Here is an 8,554-nt window from a genome sequence, read left to right on the forward strand (position 1 = left end):
GGACTTTTCAAAAATGATTGACTCCTGAAGGCTCTGGCTTCATCAATAGATCAATTCATTGGCAGAGGTGCAATCTGGTGCCATCATTGGGAAGGGGCAGAGATGGAAGAAGCAGGCCTAGCTGGAGAGAGCAGGTCACTAGGAAATGCCTTTGAAGACTCTTGCCTGACTCTCTCTGGGTGTCAGACAATAGCATTTGACTCAGTCACATTCTTGCTGCCATGACCTTCTGCCTCATTCCAAGCCCCAGCGATAGGGTACCCTGATGGTGGACTGAACCCTCTGAAATTGTGAATGAGAAAAGAAAATGTCCTCTTAGGTATTTGTCACATCACGGGAAGTGTTAATCCACTGACAGAACAGGCTTGAGAAGACTGCAATCTTAACAGCGGTAACTCTTTCAACACAGTGACAAGGTATCTTATTTATGGACTCTTTCATTTACTGTAGCAGGATTTATGGCTTTCAGTACACAAATAGAAATTGCACATATTTTATTCAATTTATCTCATGTATTTCATATTTTATACTGCTAGTATGAAACTATATTTTTTATCTTTATATCATTTTCTTATTTTAATAAGAAAATCATATTTTCTTACTAAATAATCATATCTTATTTTTAATAACTAATCTGTGAAATACAGTTAACTTTTGCTTCTGACTTGTTCTCTATCCCCTGAGAATTTATTTCTTATGACTCTTAGTTGGGTACAATAAACAAGCATGAAAAATAAAATTGCAGAAAGAATTAGAAAACTCTTTAATCCATTAATTTTGAAGTTGATCTTTTGGGGGGGAATTGAATAGTCTGTAAACATTATTGTGAAGTCTACTGAGTTTATTAGAATTTTTCTCAAAAGGACACAAGGTATAATGGTTCAAGGAATCTCAAATTATCTGGTCCAATCAGTTTTCCATATCTTTCCTGTTAAATATACCAGCTGCCACTCAAAGCTGAAAAGATCCCGGAGCACTCAACGCTCCTCCTTTTTGCTTAGACTATTAAGAGTCTCTTCCTGTCCTGGGGATATGGTTCAGTAAATGCTGGTCTCCAAGCGTGAGAATATGATTTTCATCACCATTTTAGTTTATCCCTCATTTTCTGGTTATAAAACTCGCGGCTGAAAATCTGTGTCCTTTGGACATAAATCTTTGCTGATAATGACCCTTTGGCGGCTAGTGTGTGTAATTTTGTGTTCCTCTCGAGCTGCTTTTGAATTTCTTAAGGGATTTGCTGTAGTTTTTCATTAAGATTAGTTTTCACTCACGTTCATTGGCACTTGGATTCTTAATGTAGAAATCAATGTTTAAACTGAGTGCTGGAGAAGCCTGTTTAAGGCCACTTCTCAACTACACCCACCTTTTCTGGGTTTTCTACTGGAGATGTGTAGGAGCCAGCCATGCATGATAAGCTAAATATGAAGAGATCACACAAAGGAAGTTCTTTACTTGCAACCGTTATCACCTGCCAGAGTAGGACTCAGCCATTGATAAATTTAATAGAGGCCTGGGTCTCAGTATTTTACCCTGAAGCAATACCTGGTTGCAGGAAGGATCATAAACTAAGATTACCTGAGCACCACCCAAGAACAGACCACCCACAGGAAATGCCTAACATTCCAACTACTGTAGATAGGACCACCTGCCAGCACACACTCAGGACACCCTAGACAAATGTCAGCCAATCAGGGGTCCTGAACCTCAGAAACCCCTCACCCCCACCTTTACTACTATAACCACCCAACTCTGAGCTCAGGGCTCCCCATTTATTCCAATACATTGGACAAGCAGAGAGACCGAGTTTACAAACGTGCAGAAAGTAAAGGCTCTTCGCTCGTACATACGGATCTTGCTGGCCTTTGGGGATTTGGCGGATTTGGGCATAACAGATGCAGGCCTTTCATCCTAACCACTGTTTGTGGATAAAGACCACCATGAACTCTTTTCCCTTCTGCCGTGTCCAGTGAAACTTGATACACGTCTTAGGGTTATTACGTTTCTATGTCGCTGGTTTCTAGTATTTCTAAATTAGTTTGTTTGTTTGTTTGTTTTGTCTTCACCTCATTCTGGGTTCATTTGTATAATTTCTCAGCTCTCTACCCTCCTTTTCTTCCTCCCTCCTTTCCGCCTTTTATGAGAAGGATGTTCCCTTCAATTTTCTCTACATCCCAGGTTGATCTACTTCCCACTCACTGTGTAGCCTAAGCTGGCTTTTCCTACAGAAAATGCTTAGTTTTCTTTGAGATAGTTCTCCTGTTCTTCAGTTATTTAATGGCTGTTTTGCCGGCTTCCTTTCTTTATGTTTTACTTCAAGCATTCCAGACATTGGATTGCAGGCTCCCTCGTGTGGTCTTTTTTGCCGACTCTGCCCACTTGACCTTGGATTGGCCCGTGCTTCCTCGACTCCCCGGCTGACCTCACTGGAGGCATTGCAATTCAACATTTAGCCACTAGGGGGACTGTGGCCACCGTTCTTGCTGAAGCGTCATTTGCCCCTTAGGTCTGCTGTCTTGAGAAACTTGCGAGTCGAATGGTAGCTAGGAGCAGAAACTGTGAGTTATGTATGCAGGCTAGAGGACACACGCCTGCCTTTCTTTCTACCATGAATTAACACTGGCAACTGACTTTTTCTAGAACAGTTTAACGCCACCAGTAGCAAATTCTCATGCCCCTCTGCCCAGCTCCAGACTCGCAGGGTTCAAATCTACTTAGATCATTTGTTTGTTTGACTTGAAGCATTCCCTAAACATTCCTGCTTTGCATCTTTAATCAGTCTTGACACATGTTTTCAGCAGAAAGAGCATCCCCAAAGTGAAGTCGGTTTCCAATAACTTGGGTTTAAAGAAGAGAATATTTTATAGTGCTTTTCAAACATGCCCAGCTCAAGTATGCACTAAATTTAGTGAAATGCTAAATTTAGATCCTAAATTTCCAAGTATCAACACAACAGAAATGCCTCCTTAGATTCAGGATATTCCAGTCAAAGCTCATTTACAATCCCATCCTGGTCAAAAGCACAGAAATGTTTACCCTCCTTGTGCAATTATTATTTTATTCTTTGAGGATTCCATACATGCCAACAAAATAGCGTGATCATTTATAGCCAAATTTCCTTGTTTCCTCTTAACACATCTTCACCCTCCTAACTTCTTATGTTGTTGTTGTCTTTAGTAGCCCACTAAGTCCAATTAATGCTGCCCATGTGTGCACATTTATGGGGCCATCCAGTGAAGCTTGGGCAACCTACTAGTGGCTTCACTCTCAAAGAAGAGTGGTCTCCCCCTCCCCCCCAACAAGTATAAACTGCCAACAGCTTCTCGCTAAGGTATGTGATCCGGAGAGCATCTTCCCCCTCCAGTCAGGAATTTTCCAGGCTTGATTTGTGTGAGTGTTGTGCTGGAAGCCACACCTAGTAGGAGTTCATAAAAAATGATAGTCATGTCCTACACAGCAGAGAGAACTGACCAAGGGTGCGGCACTGGGGAGACAGAGGCTGGTGGATCCCTGTGAATTTAAGGGCAGCTTTGGTGGCATGATGATCTCTAGGCCATCCGAGGGTACACGGAGAGACTGTGCCTCAAAAATAAAAGGGAGAGCTCCTTGCCCAGCCTCCAGCTCTCAGGTTTTGTTTTGCTTTACTTTTCTGCCTCCTCCTCTTTAAAGTCCCATGAGCCTTGATGGGGGCATGGTGCTGATGAAATGTCCCATCTAGGGTTTACCAAGTTACAATACCGGCCTGTCTGGCGACGTCTGGACACAGGTGCAGTCAGTAGCCACATGACTCGTGAGGCATAATTGTGTTCTTGTTGGGTTCGACATAAGGAAGGAATTTCAGATCCGGAACTCTAATTCTGGCCAAAGATCGGTGGTGTGGAAGATCCTAAGCCTTAGGGTAGAATCTGCCACTGTTATTTTGCTAAATGAGCAAGGTCCCTTGAGCCCTTACAGCTCATTTCAGTATTTCAGTGACCAGTCTGAAACCATCAGCCTTCCATAGCAATGAGTTTCATCAGCAACTTCAACAAACTGTGCATAAAAACTGTTTGGCTAACCGCACTGCAAAAACTTGTAATCATAACACTCGGGAGACAGAGGTGTGGCGGTCAGGAGTTCAAAGTCAGCTGCTGCTGCTGCTGCTGCTACAGTCAAAGTCAATCCTCAGCTACAAAAGAGTGTTTCTGGAAAAGAACCAAACAAACAAACAAAACCCAAATATTTTATTGGTAAAGACCAAGAGCAACCATTGTCTTGTCATTGCCCCTGACTATCACACCAAAACAACCCTTTACATAATGCTTACATTGTATTAGGTGTTAATCTAGAGGTGACTTAGGGAGTGTGTGTTTGTTATATGTAAATACTTGCCATGTGAGTGTTGGGCAGTTTCCAAGTTTGGTGTATTGTCTTGAACCATTTTCTTATCTATGGATTGCAGAGAGCAGCTGTAGGATTGCTAAAAGACTATCCGAGACCCAGGCGCCTTTTTACAGATTCCCCAGACTTCTCTCAGGACACTGAGACTCAACAACAGAGTCCCCCAGCCTCTGGGTGTCAGGATGGTGCTGAACATGCCAGAATTCCTCTGGCAGAATTCCGAAAGTAGGCGGTTCCCAGGAGCAGCATTATCATCAACTCATCGTTTTAAAATGAAACACAGATTCCAAGTTGATCTGTTTTGTGTTGGCTTTAGTACCATTTTCCACCCACGCCTGGAATTCCCTTCAACTTTACCCAGGCCCTTTCTTCACTAGAGGTATTCAACATCTTGATAGAGAAAACTGAATTTTAAACAGATAAAAATCTTCTAAATTTAAGAAGGAGGCAGGAAGGAATAACGACTCATTAAAATAAGGTTTAAGTGAAAATTATACTATGTTAACAAGAAAAATCACCTTTCACACAAAGTATGACACCAAGAAACGGTCGTAAATGAGGCCCCCATTGGAAATTATGGTTCCATGGACACAGATTTCATAACAGACAGCATTTGTGTAACCTCAGCTCCAGCACTCTGTATGTGTGAATAGCACAATATGCTCTACCGGGAGTGTTAAGGAATACATCTGTTTACCTTCTTGCGCAACTGAGTAAGATCTGAAAAACATGTTTTCCCATTTCAAAAAAAAAATTATAAAAATAAAAAAAAAGCCCAGGGAGTCCTTGTTGATGAACAGTGTTTAGTTCATCAACATAAATTTCTTTACCTTGTCATTGAGACTACGTGTGTGAAAGAAGCCAGCTGGCGGAGCTCGAGGATGCACTGTTTATCTGGGGACTATTACACGTCCAGTCAGACACGTTTTTTTGTTTTCCTAGAATTCTCAGGCACTCTGAACTGGGATAACTCTTCTTAATAAACAACTCTGGGTTTTTGAGCTTCCGGTCACGTGTCCCAGTGACGAGCAGCGAGAAAGAGTACTCAGGCAGCTGGAGGCTTCCCTCCAGGGCTTTCCGCGGGGCTCAGACTCAGTCACGCCTGTTAGTCGGGATCCGAGTGCTACCGCAGTTCAGCCCAGGATGATTTAAATGCTGCGTCACTGCAAAGGCCAGTGACTCCAACCATCTGCTGAATCATTACAGCTTTGTCCGCGAGTTTGTTGGGCCAGGCTCAGGTACATGGGTTCTCTCAGTCACTGATTCCAGAAGGAAATTCTGGTGCTTCCACCCCACCCCCAAGTCACACATTAATCCTCTTCTCTCCAATACGTGTCCCTTTGGTTCAGCCACATTTTCAGATTTGTATCCTTCTTCCTCTAGTGTCTTGTGCCAGCTGTATACCATAGCCACAGTGACATCCACTGGAAAACATTGGAATTGGGACCTTTAGTGGTCACAGAAGCCACACTCACATGCTTTCATTCTGATTATTTAGACATACAACTCAATAGTAGCCAGATAAATTATGTGAAATTTCTCATTGGATTAGGGGGGAAAGGCTTAGCAATATTCAATAGAAATAACAAAATAATTTAAAGATTCATGTTAATGGCCATTATTGTGGGATTTTTGATCGCACTCTGACACTCCCGAGACTGAAGATGAAGTTAGCTTTGAACCAGAGGGTCGCGGTAACTAGCTGACCACAATTAGCTCTAGAGGTGCTGGAGGACCAAGGACACATAGACAAATGCAGAAAGTAGTAGGGACGGCCTTAGAGAGATTCTTGGCCCTTTTGGATTGGGAAGGAGAGAGAGAGAGGAGGTCATTGGTTCACTGCTAGCTTCTCTGTCACTTCTGTGATGGTTTTTTTTTTTTTTTTTTTTTTTTTTTTTTGCCCCGATATCTGACTATCTGACTCTTGGGATTTTATTGATAAAAGAATAATCATATAAATGCTATATGCAGCAGCTTTCAGATGCCACCCTTCCCTGGCCCCAAACACCCCTGGCCATCTCTGTCATTCAGGCAGCCCCATGCCCTCTCTTCCTGCCACACTGGCTTCTTCTGCACGTCCCCCTTTGTTCATTTTTGGAGTGGCTTGCTCCTTCTCCCCAGGGGTTGTGGGCTTCTCCAGGGCCCCTCCTCAGACCGCTGCCAGACCAGGTCAGCCACCCTGACATCTGCTCAGGATTTTACTGCTGCTGTCACCTTCAGACACCCTCAGCAGCGGAAGCCCTCTTCAGCCAAGGTTGGGAACCGCCCATCTTCTCTGCCCAGGCATGTGGAACAGTGACAACCAGCCTTACACTTTGCTGTCATCCTCACCAAATTTGCTGAGACACCTGAGAATTCTTTAATTAGAATTAAATTAATTCAAATTAGTTTTACAAAATTAGTTTTGTTTAAAAAAGGTTTTCCCCATGTTAAGAATGGGGAACAGTATTACAATGCAGGGGGTTAGGTCTCTGTATGTTTCCGCAATGGATGGTTTGAAACTGGAAACATTAGACAAAGGGATCATCAACCAAGCCGGGATTGACATAATGTCGATTATAATCATTGTCAGTTTTGTATTTCAAGCTTTATCCTTAAAAAGTGATTTGATATTGGTGTCAAAACCAGAAAAAAAATTGACTGATAAGATACAATTCTTAAAAAGACCTACTAATGAAACAACAACAACAAAAACCTATTCAGACACAGAGGCGTTTAGAGCTGAACCCAACATACCGTTCCATTACGAAACTGAAGAGGAGTGGCTTAAAGTCATTAGAAAACCTACCTTAATTTATCCTGCTCCCATTTGAGAATGACCACCAGATGGCAGGCACCCCAAGGTTATACAGAAGTTAAGTGGGATCCTGTTGAAAGGTTAGAGTTGACGAACTTTCAGGCAGCAGTAGTTTCTTACTGTAGTCATTCACCTTTTCTGAAGAGGATGCTAAACTCATGGATAACTTGGAACAGAGTTATTCCACAAGACTGGAAAGATTTAACTATAGCAACACTGGAAAATGGTACTCAGTTACAATGGAAAACATGGTGGAAAGAGGAAGCTAGGATCATAGAGCAATGAAGTAAGGCTAGAGGTATTGAGATTTCCCAAGACTAGCTCCTAGTAAAGGCCTGTATGCTGATTTGCAAAGACAGTTTAGATTTGATGGTCACACCTTTCCCCTGTGCTGTATAGCAGCTTTGGATGTTTGAGACAAGGTTGAAGAATCAGGAATGAGGACTGAGTCATTTACTAAAATTTACAAAGCCCAAATGAAGGCTTCATTAATTTTTTATAAAGATTGACTTTGCTGTAAATAGAATGATATCAGATCCAGAAGTTAGACAAATATTAATTGAATCGGTTTCTGAAAATGCTAATTCAGAATGCAAAAGGGTGATTGAGCCTTTAAAGGCAAGATCAGCACCAATAGATGAATTAGAAATATAACTGATATACTTATGATGATACATGGATAGGAAAAATGATTTCAAAAAATTTGAAGAAAAATAAAGAGGTTAGATGTTTTGTGATAAACCAGGTCATCTGGAAAGAGATTGTAGGCAAGACGTTCCTAGAAATTTTTTTTTTTTCCCTAAAGATAATCCAAATGGAAGGCTCCAGCCTTCTGGAATATGCAGAAGGTTTGGCAAAAGACCCACAACTGGATTAACTACTCAAGAACTAAGTAATTTATTCCAAACCTTACAAGGTGATAAGGACTTAAATAATCCAAGAAAATTATCAGCTGAGGCTGAGAGAAAATTGCTTTGGTAAAAGAGAAAGTATACAGCAAGGGGTATCAGGTGTGCTTGTAGTCATATGGAGGCCCGTCAAGCCAGCTTCATTCCCACAGACAAGGAATGGACCAGGAAGGACAAGAGATGTCATGGAGTTGATGTGGGATTTCCCTCTGTATGCTGTGATTACCATTAATAAATAAAGGAACTGACTTGGGCCTATAGCAGAGCTATAGGGGAACAGAGCCAGGAGGGAAAACTAAGCTGAATGCTGGGAGAGAGAAGGCAGAGTCAGAGAGAAGCCATGTAGCCGCAGCTAGAGTCAGACATCCCAAAACTTTGCCGGTAAGCCACTACCACGTGGCAATACACAGATTAATGGAGATTGGTTAAATTAATATGTAAGAGTTAGTTAGACAATAAGAAGTTAGCGCTA

The 8,554-nt window shown here is 42.0% G+C and overlaps 1 long non-coding RNA gene across 1 annotated transcript; it reads right to left on the reverse strand.

Moving 5' to 3' along the window:
• Positions 1 to 492: 492 nt before the first annotated feature.
• LOC146895698 (uncharacterized) lies at positions 493 to 5,795 on the reverse strand. Its single transcript, XR_015000636.2, has 2 exons — positions 5,208 to 5,795; positions 493 to 4,181 (listed from the first exon to the last, which is right to left on the reverse strand). It is a non-coding gene; the product is annotated as an uncharacterized LOC146895698 (long non-coding RNA).
• Positions 5,796 to 8,554: the final 2,759 nt, after the last annotated feature.

The sequence above is a fragment of the Myodes glareolus genome, chromosome 2 (genome assembly GCF_982192425.1).
Source record: "Myodes glareolus chromosome 2, mMyoGla1.1, whole genome shotgun sequence".
Classification (NCBI taxonomy): domain Eukaryota; kingdom Metazoa; phylum Chordata; class Mammalia; order Rodentia; family Cricetidae; genus Myodes; species Myodes glareolus.